This window comes from Meles meles, chromosome 12 (genome assembly GCF_922984935.1).
Source record: "Meles meles chromosome 12, mMelMel3.1 paternal haplotype, whole genome shotgun sequence".
NCBI classification, from domain to species: domain Eukaryota; kingdom Metazoa; phylum Chordata; class Mammalia; order Carnivora; family Mustelidae; genus Meles; species Meles meles.
Genome location: NC_060077.1, coordinates 29755882 through 29770611, shown reverse-complemented (window position 1 = coordinate 29770611; position 14730 = coordinate 29755882). Strand labels below are relative to the sequence as shown.

Genomic DNA, 14730 nt, shown 5'->3' with positions numbered 1-14730 from the left:
CAAGACTACCACCTAAACAGCTCATGCTTGATTTCACAGCTTAGACAACTTGAAATAACACCAGCAGCACCCAAAAACTACACCCATATAAACCCTTAAATATATCTTTATTAATTAAGCTAGAAAAGCAATCCCCACAATAAGTAATATCAGGTTTGGAAAGATGTCACACACCAGGTTGGCTTTCACAAAAATGAAAGCCTATTTGAATGTAAGCAGTTTTGTGTATGATGACTCTTGAGAAACTACAGTGAGCACAAAAAGAGGCTGTTCTATTCTGTGAAGATTTCTACGTACTAACAAAAATAAACTTACAGAATAAACTTTCGGAAAAGAAAAGGCTCATCCCAACAGCCTTAATGAGTACTTGACCGACACTAAGCTCAGACACTCCAGATTTATCTTGCTTTGACATAATATAAACTGTACCAACTGGTTTGGTGGCAGGAACAGTGAGACAGGGCAAAGGGGGCTCTGCTCCAGCCCTCAACATGATAAAGCCTTTGAGCAAAAAGAATGCTGTTATTAACAGCAACCAAAGCACAGCAAAACCGCAGCAGCAAGTCTATGCTTTTCTCACCGATAAAATGAAGGAATGACACTGGATCCATCGCTAATTCGAAGTACTGTGGAAAAACCAAGTTCCTAAGAACCTTTCCTTCAACTTTCCACTTTCCCTTTTTATTTGCCTACTCTTGTCTAAGTCTCATATTTTGTAGATGGCTCCCTGAAGTTTCTTTCTTTTCTTCTCCAAATTCCACTCCTGCACTCCTTTCTACACCACTCAGACTCTCTATCATTCTCTGCCTACGCATCCAAATTAACTTTTCCTAGACAGGCACCATTCAATAGAACTTACTGCAATTATAAAAATGTTTTATGTGTATCTGTGTTGTCCAATACAGTAAGTAACCACTAGCCACTTGTAGCTACTGAACACTTAAAATGTAGCTGGTATGACTGAGGAAATGCATTTTTATTTTTATTTAATTTTAACCAATTTAAACGTAAAAGTACGGTAGCTACCATACTAGACAATGTAACAGACTGTCCCTTTCTTGCTGTTACCACGTAAAACCTAAGGAACTAACCATTTCCCACCCACTAGGATGGCTATAATCAAAAAGATAGAGGGGCGCCTAGCTGGTGCAGTTGGTGGAGCGTTAACTCTTGATCTTCGGATTATAAATTTAAGCCCCACACTGGGTGTAGAGATTACTTTTTTAAAAATCTAAAAGAAAAAAAAAGGTAACAAATGTTGTAAAGGATGTGCAGTAATTAAAATCCTCACATGCAGCTGGAAGGAATATAAAATGGTGCAGCCACTTTGGAAAACAGTCTAGCAGTTGCTCAAATGCTTAAACAGAGTTACCATATGATCCAGCAAGTCTACTCCCGGATTTATACCCAAGAGAAATAAAAGTGTTTGTCCACAAATTTATGTACAAATGTCCACAGACACATTATTCATAATAGCCACAAACTGGAAACAACCCAAACCATCTCAAAAAATTCTCCCAAATTAGGGGCACCAGGGTGGCTCAGTGGGTTAAAGCCTCTGCATTCAACTCAGGTCCTGATCCCGGGGTCCTGGGATCAAGCCCCTCCATCGGGCTCCCTGCTTGGCAGGAGCCTGCCTCCCCCCTCCTTTCTCTCTGTCCACCTCTCCGCCTACTTGTGATCTCTGTCTGTCAAATAAATAAAATCTTTGGGAAAAAAAAATTCTCCCAAATTAAACCATCACAGAATTGTTAGCCTTTAAATTTTTATTTATCAACGTGTATTTGTTATTTACAGGATACATATTACTATCACATAGTTCTGTTTACACACCACTGGCATACAAAGTAACCTTTTGTTTCAATTCCAAATGTCTATCAACCAATGAATGGATAAACAAAATGTGCTATATCCATCCAATGGAATATTATTTGGGCATAAAAAAGAAATGAACTGGGCGCCTGGGTGGCTCAGTGGGTTAAGCCGCTGCCTTCGGCTCAGGTCATGATCTCAGGGTCCTGGGATCGAGTCCCACATCGGGCTCTCTGCTCAGCGGGGAGCCTGCTTCCCTCTCTCTCTCTCTGCCTGCCTCTCTGTCTACTTGTGATCTCTCTCTGTCAAATAAATAAATAAAATCTTAAAAAAAAAAAAAAAGAAAAAAGAAATGAACTACCAGTACACAGTCCAACCCTGAAAACATTATACCAGATAAAAGACACCAGACACAAAGAATCATGTATTGTATGATTCCAGTCATACAAATTGTTCAGAATATGCAAATTCAAAGAGACAAAAGTAAACTAGAGGTTGTCAAAGATTAGGGTAGCAGGAATGGATACTGACTGCTAATGGATACAGGGTTTTTTGCAGGGGGATAAAACATTTGGAATCAGGGGGCGCCTGGGTGGCTCAGTGGGTTAAAGCCTCTGCCTTCGGCTCAGGTCATGATCTCAGGGTCCTGGGATGGAGCCCCACATTGGGCTCTCTGCTCAGCAGGGAGCCTGCTTCCTCCTCTCTCTCTGCCTACTTGTGATCTCTGTCAAATGAATAAATAAAATCTTTAAAAAAAAAAAAAACATTTGGAATCAGATTGTGATAATGATTGTGAATATACTGAAAACCACTGAATTTTACACTTTAAAATGGGTGAATTGTGTAGCACATGAATCATATCTCAATAAAGTGGTTACAAAAGCAAAAATAAAAAACACCTGGGAGACTAGGTGGCTCAGTTGGAAGAGCATGCGACTCTTGATGTCAGGGTTGTGAGTTTGAGCCCCAAGGTAGGTGTACAGATTACTTAAAAATAAAATCTTAAAAAAAAAAAAAAAAAAAAACCTAATGAACATCAAAACAAGGACTTCTAGAAAGTAGATCCGAATATTATAAAATACCTGATAAGATAAAGAGAAGGACTACAGTTTTGCAAAGATCACAGCTGAAAGCTTAGAAATGCTAAGAAACACACTGGTCCAAGACACTGGCAGCTTGAGATCTTAGATCTTAGACCACTCACTCACCCTCACCGACACTGGACCCAAAGCTCCCTTTCTCCAAGAAATATGTAAACACACCTTTACTACTAAAGTGGAATCCAAAGCTAACCTATTTATTATATACACACAGATACAGATACTTTCTAAAAATATCTACATAATCTGGCAACTAAAACATAAAAAATAAAAGTAAATTGTAATAAAATAAATGTGAATTTTCAAGCAAGGCTATCTGAGGAACAAAACAGTAAGAAATCCACACCTCTAAGCTAAATCACTGTGAATCTGTGACTACAGATAGTCTTGACTTGGGCACTTGGTAGTACTGCAACTCAGATTCCATGCCATCTATCATGCATGCTATCAACAACGTGTTTTCCTTAAAGGATGAATCCCTCTTAGTGTAATGGTTAATTTTATATGCCAACTTGACTGAGCCATGAAGTGCACAGACGTTTGGCTAAATTATTCTGGGTGTGAGGATGTTTCTTTCTCTTTTTCTTTTTTTTTAAAGATCTGTTTTGTTTTGTTTATTAGTTTTTTTTTTCATGAGAATGTTTCTGTATGAGATAAACATTTGAATTCACAGGGATTCCTGACTCCCTGAGTTGGGATGTTGGTTTTTTCCCATCTTTGGACTCCATCTGAAAAACTGGCTTTTCTTGGGTCTCAGTCCCACCAACTTTCAGACTTGATTTTACACCATCAGGAGCTCTCCTGGTTCTCAGGCCTTCAGACTCAGACTGGAACTTGAACTATTGGCTCTCCTGGGTCTCAAGCTTGCTGACTACAAATTCTGGTACTTCTCAGCTTCCATGATCATGTGAGCCAACTCCTTATAAAAATTCTCTTTGTTTAGTTGCATGCGTGTGTGTGTTTGTGTAGATCCTACTGGTCTGTTCCTCTGGAGAACTCTGACTAATACCCTTGGTAAAGCTGAAAACAAAACAATTTCTCCTCAATGTCTACAGTAACTGCATTCCTGGAAAATTCCATCTATACCAAAACTACACTTTTAAAATGCCTTCTTTGTGTAAAATGGAATTAGATTCTAGGCTCAGCCATAAACAGTTTTTCTCTATCTACGTAAATTATTCAACAAGATATTCCAAAGTTGTGGCAGGTCAAAGGAAAAATTTTGATTTTGCAGAACCGACACTTCATTTAATCTAAAATTCCATGGCCCCTACTTACTAAATTTCAACAGCAACCACCAAACATTGAGACAACAAAAAAAGCTTTCATGGTTTCTTTTTTTAAAGATTTTATTTATTCATTTGACAGAGAGAGAGAGAGCGCACAAGCGCATAAGCAGGAGGAGCAGCAGGCAGAGGGAGAGAGAGCAGCAGGCTCCCCGCTGAGCAGGGAGACAGATGCAGGGCTCCATCCCAGAACCCTGGGATCATGACCTGAGCCAAATGCAGACACTTAACTGACTGAGCCACCCAGGAGCCCCAGCTTCCATGATTTTCTAAAATGACCCCATCTAAGGGCAAAGATCCTCATAAACAGATGCTAATTCACCAGATCTTGGCCCCTAACTGGTTAATAAAGAGGAATTGATAACCCTGCCTAGAGATCCTCTAGAGTCCCCTGGGCATGAGACAGATTACAGAGTGGAGGGAAAGGACCAGCACAGTTCATAGCACTTTAAGTGCCTGAAAATGAAAGGGGGTGGGGGGGAGGACGCCTGGGTGGCTTAGTCGTTTGGGCAACTGTGTTCAGCTCAGGTCACGATCCTGGGGTCCTGGGATTGAGTCCTGCATCCCACTCCCTGCTCTGTGGGGACCCTGCTTCTCCCTCTGCCTGCCACTTCCCCTGCTTGGGCTCTAACAAATAAATAAATAAAATTTAAAAAAGAAAAAGAAAGTTGAAAAGGGGATGTGGTGTAAATTACTACTATTCCTTCCCCAGTTCTGCTCAGAGCTGTCATCAGCACCCATCACTACCTCTAGTCCAGGGGCGCCTGGGTGGCTCAGTGGGTTAAAGGCTCTGCCTTCAGCTCAAGTCATGATCCCAGGGTACTGGGACTGAGCCCCACATCGGGCTCCCTGCTTGGCAGGAACCCTGCTTCTCCCTCTGCCATATCCGCAGTTTGTGTTCCTTCTCTTTTGGTCTCTCTCTGTCAAATAAATGAAATCTTTAAAAAAAAAAAAAAAAAAGAATCTACCTCTAGTCCAGAGAAGTCAAGGTTTGGGAGGAATAAAAAGTAGTTCTCACAATAACAGTATGGATCCTGCCTCCATAAATACTAAGAATAATCTCAAACTACAATAAATCCATGAAGTATGTCAGATGTATTTCTCAAGTAGTATTTCTTAAAAACATCAAAACTGATGCACTGCGCCCAAAATAGGGAAAGGCACGGAAGGCCTTGAGCTCTCCCATGGGGCAGGCATCGTGTCCCAGCTGTGCAGTACCTGGTACAGTTCACTGAATCCTCACAAGAGCCCATACAGGCACTGACAGAGGCTCAGAGAATGTAACTCACTCTCCCTGGCTCAGCATTCTTCAGTGACAGCAGCATGAATCCAAACTCCATACCCTGCCCATTGCTCCATATGGTCCCCAGTGCAACCACACACAAGAACTTCATCAGGAATGTGTAGTTTTCATCTCAACAAATATTTCACAAGATATGAACAAAATGTAACAACACTAAAACTATACTGCGCAACTTCTAGATTTATCTATCTGTCCTTTGGATCAGTGCTGATATTCTTGATCAAATTTTTTTTCATTTTGAAGGTATTGTCATGTTTTGTTTTTCTTTTTAAGATTTTATTTATTTATTTGACAGACAGAGATTACAGGTAGGCAGAGAGGCAGGCAGAGAGAGAGAGAAGCAGGCTCCCTGCTGAGCAGAGAGCCAGATGCAGGGCTCGATCCCAGGACCCGAGATCATGACCTGAGCCGAAGGCAGAGGCTTTACCCCACTGAGCCACCCAGGCGCCCCTGTCATGTTATTTAATATACAATCTATCTTTTTAAGAGCACAAAATTTATCACCAGTTCTAAGTCAGTATGTATTAAGTTACAGCTGTACAAATAAAATTCTCAGCTATAATCACATTAATTTATAGATACCTGATACTTTTTCATTTAAAATAATTATTTGTTAGGCATGGGCAGGCAGAAGCACAGCTGCCCTCATTTTACAGAAATAACCCTGTATTAAGAAGGCTGCAGTCTGGGTGGCCAGAACTCTCACCAGGATGTCCTTGTACTTGGACTCCCCAGGACAGGATTTAAAGTTCCAGGAGCCCTGCCTAAAGCTAATTACACATCCACAGCCACACAGGAAGCTTAAGTTTCCTTTACATCTACAAGGAGATCACATAATTAAAACCTACTGAAGAAAACAAATAAAGGGCCATCTCTTACCTGACAGATACGGTAGATAAAATACTACTTAAAAGTCAAGCCACGGGGCGCCTGGCTGGCTCAGTTGATAGAACATTCAACTCTTGGTCTCAGGGTCGTGAGTTCAAGCCCCATGTTGGGTGTAGAGATGACTTGAAAAAAAAAATCAAACCACAGACTCTTAAAAATGGTAAACATTTTGGAGGCCATTTATAGGAAATCCTGCATGCAACATCACTAACAAAAAAATCTTCTAGTTACAAACATCTACTGTTGGAGGAGACTGACCACTAAAAAGTTCTGAATCAAGTCATTATTTACTCAACATTCACTGAATACTTTGTGCCATGGAAAATGCCAGTTCTCTAGGACACTAGTCAGACAAGGCATAAATAAATACATGGACACATAAGGATAATTAAGACAAAAACACCTATTTTCAAGGAGCTCACAGTTTAGTGGGAGAATCAAGATACATAAACAGTGAAGAGGATGCCATCCTTCATAAATTCTAATGATAAAACAAGGAAAACAGATATACAAGGCACAATGGCAGTAGAAAGAGCTAGTCCTCAGTTCTGTCTCTCAAGAACCAGTTGAGAGGTACATCTCAGAGAGTTGTGAGAAAGCATGGGCTCACTTGAAGGACTCCAAGAACTTGGATCTGACTAGAATACAGAAATGGGAAAGGGTCCAGCAGGCCAGTCAAGCTCTGGCCTTTGTCCAAAACAGGATGGCAAACTACAAACAGACTAAAGTCAGTGCAGCCCTAATTCGGATTTACAAATCCTAAAGAAGAACTTGGTGCTGGTGTGGATAAGATGAAGGGGCATAACATGCTGGCAGAGCTCAGGCATGAGAAAGCTTGAGCAGCATCTCCTTCCCTCTAACTTTTTTCCTCTGACCTCAATCCAAGCTCTCCATTCAAAAGTACCACTCTTGGGGCGCCTGGATGACTCAGTTGGTTAAGAATCAGACTCTTGATTTCCGCTCAGGTCATGGTCTCAGGGTTGTGAGATCAAGCCCAGCGCTGGGCTCCAAGGTCAATGCCCCATGCTCAGTGCAGAGCCTGCTTATCCCTCTCCCTCTGCTCCTCCCCCCAATGCTCTCTCTCACAAATAAATAAAATCTTAAAAAATAAATAAATATCTCCAAACAAACAAAAGCCCAGGGCCAGACGGCTTCCCAGGGGAATTCTACCAAACAGAAGAACTAATTCCTATTCTCCTGAAACTATTCCAAAAAATAGAAATGGAAGGAAAACTTCCAAACTCATTTTATGAGGCCAGCATCACCTTGATCCCAAAACCAGACAAGGATCCCACCAAAAAAGAGAACTACAGACCAATATCCTTGATGAACACAGACGCAAAAATTCTCGCCAAAATACTAGCCAATAGGATTCAACAGTACATTAAAAGGATTATTCACCACGATCAAGTGGGATTTATTCCAGGGCTGCAGGGTTGGTTCAACATCCGCAAATCAATCAATGTGATAGAACACATTAATAAAAGAAAGAACAAGAACCATATGATACTCTCAACAGATGCTGAAAAAGCATTTGACAAAGTACAGCATCCCTTCCTGATCAAAACTCTTCAAAGTGTAGGGATAGAGGGCACATACCTCAATATTATCAAAGCCATCTATGAAAAACCCACCGCAAATATCATTCTCAATGGAGAAAAACTGAAAGCTTTTCCGCTAAGGTCAGGAACACGGCAGGGATGTCCATTATCACCACTGCTATTCAACATAGTACTAGAAGTCCTAGCCTCAGCAATCAGACAACAAAAAGAAATTAAAGGCATCCAAATTGGTAAAGAAGAAGTCAAACTATCACTCTTCGCAGATGATATGATACTATATGTGGAAAACCCAAAAGACTCCACTCCAAAACTGCTAGAACTTGTACAGGAATTCAGTAAAGTGTCAGGATATAAAATCAATGCACAGAAATCAGTTGCATTTCTGTACACCAACAACAAGACTGAAGAAAGAGAAATTAAGGAGTCAATCCCATTTACAATTGTACCCAAAACTATAAGATACCTAGGAATAAACCTAACCAAAGAGGCTAAGAATCTATACACAGAAAATTATAAAGTACTCATGAAAGAAATAGAGGAAGACACAAAGAAATGGAAAAATGTTCCATGCTCCTGGATTGGAAGAATAAATATTGTGAAAATGTCTATGCTACCTAAAGCAATCTACACATTTAATGCAATCCCTATCAAAATACCATCCATTTTTTTCAAAGAAATGGAACAAATAATCCTAAAATTTATATGGAACCAGAAAAGACCTCGAATAGCCAAAGGAATATTGAAAAAGAAAGCCAAAGTTGGTGGCATCACAATTCCGGACTTCAAGCTCTATTACAAAGCTGTCATCATCAAGACAGCATGGTACTGGCACAAAAACAGACACACAGATCAGTGGAACAGAATAGAGAGCCCAGAAATTGACCCTCAACTCTATGGTCAACTCATCTTCGACAAAGCAGGAAAGAATGTCCAATGGAAACAAGACAGCCTCTTCAATAAATGGTGCTGGGAAAATTGGACAGCCACATGCAGAAAAATGAAATTGGACCACTTCCTTACACCACACACGAAAATAGACTCCAAATGGATGAAGGACCTCAATGTGAGAAAGGAATCCATCAAAATCCTTGAGGAGAATGCAGGCAGCAACCTCTTCGACCTCAGCTGTAGCAACATCTTCCTAGGAACAACGGCAAAGCCAAGGGAAGCAAGGGCAAAAATGAACTATTGGGATTTCATCAAGATCAAAAGCTTTTGCACAGCAAAGGAAACAGTTAACAAAACCAAAAGACAACTGACAGAATGGGAGAAGATATTTGCAAACGACATATCAGATAAAGGGCTAGTATCCAAAATCTATAAGGAACTTAGCAAACTCAACACCCAAAGAACAAACAATCCAATCAAGAAATGGGCAGAGGACATGAACAGACATTTCTGCAAAGAAGACATCTAGATGGCCAACAGACACATGAAAAAGTGCTCCACGTCACTCGGCATCAGGGAAATACAAATCAAAACCACAATGAGATATCACCTCACACCAGTCAGAATGGCTAAAATGAACAAGTCAGGAAATGACAGATGCTGGAGAGGATGTGGAGAAAGGGGAACCCTCCTCCACTGTTGGTGGGAATGCAAGCTGGTGCAACCACTCTGGAAAACAGCATGGAGGTTCCTCAAAATGTTGAAAATAGAACTACCCTATGACCCAGCAATTGCACTACTGGGTATTTACCCTAAAGATACAAACATAGTGATCCGAAGGGGCACGTGTACCCGAATGTTTATAGCAGCAATGTCTACAATAGCCAAACTATGGAAAGAACCTAGATGTCCATCAACAGATGAATGGATAAAGAAGACGTGGTATATATACACAATGGAATACTATGCAGCCATCAAAAGAAATGAAATCTTGCCATTTGCGACGACGTGGATGGAACTAGAGCGTATCATGCTTAGTGAAATAAGTCAATCGTAGAAAGACAACTATCATATGATCTCCCTGATATGAGGACGTGGAGAAGCAACATGGCGGGTTAGGGGGCTAGGAGAAGAATAAATGAAACAAGATGGGATTGGGAGGGAGACAAACCATAAATGACTCTTAATCTCACAAAACAAACTGGGGGTTGCTGGGGGGAGGTGGGATTGGGAGAGGGGGAGGGGGCTATGGACATTGGGGAGGGTATGTGCTATCGTGAGTGCTGTGAAGTGGCGATTCACAGACCTGTACCCCTGGGGATAAAAATACATTATATGTTTATTAAAAAAAAAAAAATTTGGAAGGGGAGGCGAACCATAAGAGACTGTGGACTCTGAAAAACAACCTGAGGGTTTTGAAGGGTCAGGGGTGGGAGGTTGGGGGAACAGGTGGTGGGTGATAGAGAGGGCACATTTTGCATGGAGCACTGGGTGTTGTGCAAAAACAATGAATACTGTTACGCTGAAAAAATAAATAAAATGGGAAAAATAAATAAATAAATAAATAAAAGTACTACTCTAATTCCACTCCCTCCCAGGATCTGAAGACCACCACAGTTCTACTCTGTGCCTGCCCTTCTTCCACATCAACCCCATGAAGCTCCAACCACGTCTCCAGATTACACACCACCTGTGTCTATTGGCAACATGGTGCATGGGCCCTCGGAACTGGGCACTGATGCTATACAGATCTGGTCTGGCAAGCAAAGCTCAGTTTGACTATTACTTCTCTTGATCTAGACACTGAAGTTCTTCTTAATCAAAAGAAAAGCTGCTTTTCTATGAGCTACCAGAAGCACACACTGAGTTCATGGTTACCTAATACTCAAATGTTTTCACATCTTTTTTTTTTTAAGATTTTTTTTTATTTATTTGACAGAGAGAGAGAGAGAGAGAGAAAAGGAACACAAGCAGGGGGAGTGGGAGAGGGAGAAGCAGGCTTCCAGCCAAGCAGAGAGCCTGACATGGGACTCCACCCCAGGACTCTGAAATCACGACCCAAACCTAAGGCAGACACCCAACAAGGGGAGCCACCCATTTGCCACTCACATGTCTTTTTCTTTTTTTTTTTTTTTTTTTTCCATTTTATTTATTTTTTCAGCGTAACAGTATTCATTCTTTTTGCACAACACCCAGTGCTCCATGCAAAACGTGCCCTCCCCATTACCCACCACCTGTTCCCCCAACCTCCCACCCCTGACCCTTCAAAACCCTCAGGTTGTTTTTCAGAGTCCATAGTCTCTTATGGTTCGCCTCCCCTCCCCAATGTCCATAGCCCGCTCCCCCTCTCCCAATCCCACCTCACATGTCTTTTTCATGCAAACGTCCCCTAAAATGCTTTTTCTCTCCCCGGCCGTCTGCCAACATTTTATTACAGAAATTTTCAAACACACGGAAATGTTGAAGAAACTGTAAACACCTCACTGTTCTCCTTTTCATAGCTGTGTAATTTATATTCTGAAAAAATTTACAGCTGTATCTGATAAAATTTTCATTTGGTCCAATTCAGCTCAAGGCCTTTAGGATATCTTAAAATTCTGACTTTGATTTAAAACCCAGAGTTCTCCCTCAAACAAGTCTTTAACCTAAGTCACATGTCCACTCAGGATCCTCATCTACACTACAAGGAGGTTGGATTCTAAGGAATTTCAAAGGTAGCTTCTGACTCCAAAAACCTTCTAATTCAGCAAAATTCACAGAACTGCTGACAATGTTACATAGGTCAGAGCAATGACAAGGTTCCCTTTGGTCTCTCTCTGGGTTGGTCTCTCTCTGAGAGCTGGGTTCAAGCTCCAGCTTTGCCATACAAGCTGTGTGATTGTGGACAGACTCTTAATCACTTTCTATCTTTGCAACTGTTTTCTCTCCTTTAAGAGGAGCTGATAAAACCTAACTGTAGAGTTCATGGACAAAATAACCTGTACAAAGAAAAAGAACAAAAATCCTGATACACTCATTCCAGGGTAATTTACCTTCCCAACGCACAAAGGTTGGGAGGGAAAAAAAATGTGCAACAAGCCAAGATCAGGGATGGCATTTTATCTCAGTGATTCAGAAACTCCATCCTCACCAACTACCCACGTATAAGGAGCACATCAATCAAGTTTCAAAAATAATCCCAAAAGGACCTGGAAAATTTATCTTTACCGTCAGGATACTGCATCAAGAAGGATCTACCCCGCGCGGAGAACACAGAGTGTCTTGGGAACTGCCAGAGAGCTAAGGCCCCAACCTCATCAAGAAGCACCTTCAGCCCTGGCAGCATGTGGGACAGGAACCTGATGGCAACTACAGGGACATCCCCATCTCTTCTTCCTACAGTCACACCAGGATTTCTTTAAAAGATTTTATTTATTTAACAGAGAGAGATCGCGGGCACAAGAGAGCACAAGTAGGGGGGTGTCACAGAGGCAGAGGGAGAAGCAGGATCCCCACTGAGCAGGGAGCCCAATGCAGGCTCCATCCCCAGACCCTGGGATCAGGACCTGAGCTGAAGGCAACTGAGCCACCCAGGTGCATCAAGTCACACCAGCATTTTCTTTTTTTTTTTTTTTTAGATTTTATTTATTTATTTGACAGAGATCACAAGTAGGCAGAGAGGCAGGCAGAGAGAGAGATGAGGAAGCAGGCTCCTCACTGAGCAGGGAGCCCAATGCGGAACTCGATCCCAGTACCCTGAGATCGTGACCTGAGCTGAGCAGAGGCTTTAACCCACTGAGCCACCCAGGTGCCCCCACACCAGGATCTTAACAGGGTCACTACTTTAGGTCACTACTTTTTCCTCTGAATGCCTCCTATTCACCTCCAATTAGAACCTCTTTCTCCTTCTGTTATGCAAAATGTATGGCTATTTAAAACCATTTAAATTTAACTGTTATTTAATTGATATTTTAAAATCTACTGTGCTCCTTTAAAACAACCAGTATCCTGGAGACTGCCCTACCCTGTACAAACAAATATGTATCCTTGGGCAAGTTACTCAACCTCTCTGAAATCTCAGTTTCCTCGAAGTAAAATCGGCTGCTAATACTACCTCCCTGATAAGGATGTTGAGAGGATTAAATGAAGTAATGAACCTAAACAGCTTAGCAGGGTGACAGCCCACAGAAAAGATGGGATAAATGTGGGCTTTAGTGTAGAGAAGAACACTCTGCATGCCCCAAGTATGACTAATGGCCTTATTAAAATAAAAGCAGCAATTCAAAAGACACTTTGAAAGAGAAACCCTTTATAAGGAATGACTAAAGACTGTTTATACTCACTACTTACATTAAATTATATACTACTGCACACAGATGTCAACAAACAACACTTGCTTCTGGTTCTTTCCCACTGAAAATTATATATCAGGAAATACTGAAAATATATGGTAAGGAGCTCACTGGAGTGATTATCAAGAGACCTGGATTGTGGTTGCAAGCCTGACAAGTCTGCATGACCTTGGTAAGTCATGCTAACTCTGTGAGCCTTGTTTATACGGCAAGGAGGATGGATCAGGATCTTTCAGAAATTCAAAAATTCTATTTCATAATTTATACCATTCAGAACCAGGAATCAAAACTACTTTTAAAAAGGAAACTGTTGAGGGGCGCCTGGGTGGCTCAGTGGGTTAAAGCCTCTGCCTTTCGCTCAGGTCATGATCCCAGGGTCCTGGGATCGAGCCCCGCATCGGGCTCTCTGCTTGGCAGGGAGCCTGCTTCCTCCTCTCTCTCTCTCTGCCTGCCTCGCTCCCTACTTGTGATCTCTATCTGTCAAATAAGTAAATAAAATCTTTAAAAAAAAAAAAAAAAAAAAAGGAAACTGTTGATTTGGTATGATTTTTTTGTGCCTATCAACATGCCACTAAAAATCCAAAAAGGGTTTCAGCCCAAATGATATAGATACATTTCTCTCTTATTTCACAAACTCCGTATATGAAATGTAGGGATTATATTAAAATGTAAAATAAGAACAGACTTAAAATACGGAGGAGAAGGAATCACCCAGTCAAGGGAAAACTGAAATTTAGGAAACTAGCCACACTGGAGTCAGTAACTACAGCTTACTAAACCAATCAAAACCAAAAACCAATCTGATAAAGCATGTGGGCTACAAAAACCAAACAGAACACTGAAGAAATTAAGTAAGAAATGTTTTAATTAGATAAATCCTAATGCAGTAGACTGATCCAATAGTGAATGCCTCAACACATACATGTTTCGAACCCTTCTTTTGTGAATCATGACACACAATCAGAAAAAATGCATTTAAATGTAAACATTTTACAGACTTGGAGTGAGACTCCATTGAAAAAGTCAAGGCTGGGGCGCCTGGGTAGCTCAGTGGGTTAAGCCTCTGCCTTCCACTCAGGTCATCGAGTCCTGCATTGGGCTCTCTGCTCAGCAGGGAACCTCCTTCCCTTTCTCTCTCTGCCTGCCTCTCTGCCTACTTGTGATCTCTGTCTGTCAAATAAATAAATAAAATCTTTAAAAAAAAAAAAAAAGTCAAGGCTTACTCAGAGGAAAAGTGTGAGCCCTGTCATGTCAAAACCCTGCACATGTGCAAGTGGGCGTGTATGCAAGATGCATGAGACAGGGAGAGGAAGGAAAGAAGCCAAGGTGAAATGGTTTTGGACATACAACTTTCTGCTTAGTCTGGATCCACATACAAAAGTCCATTACCGCTCAAAATACTTCAATGATCACTAAGCAGCTGACAATTATAATGCTTAGTGACAACTTTCAAGTGCTTATTTTTATTGTAAAGATTTTTTTTTTTTTATTTTATTTATTTGACAGAGAGAGAGCACAAGTAAGCAGAGAAGCAGGCAGAGAGAGGGAAGCAGGCTCCCT

General features: G+C 41.2%; 1 protein-coding gene across 2 annotated transcripts in view; it reads right to left on the bottom strand.

Moving 5' to 3' along the window:
* The window catches only part of SPECC1L (sperm antigen with calponin homology and coiled-coil domains 1 like), a 136358-nt gene that overhangs the window by 106099 nt on the left and 15529 nt on the right, over positions 1 to 14730 (bottom strand). Inside the window, exon 2 of one of the 2 annotated variants that reach the window (XM_046025368.1) lies at positions 6381 to 6511. The exons of the other annotated variant lie outside the window; for it this stretch is intronic. The gene's annotated coding sequence lies outside the window, so the exon portion shown is untranslated. The remainder of the gene's footprint in view (positions 1 to 6380; positions 6512 to 14730) is intronic. 2 annotated transcript variants of the gene reach the window in all.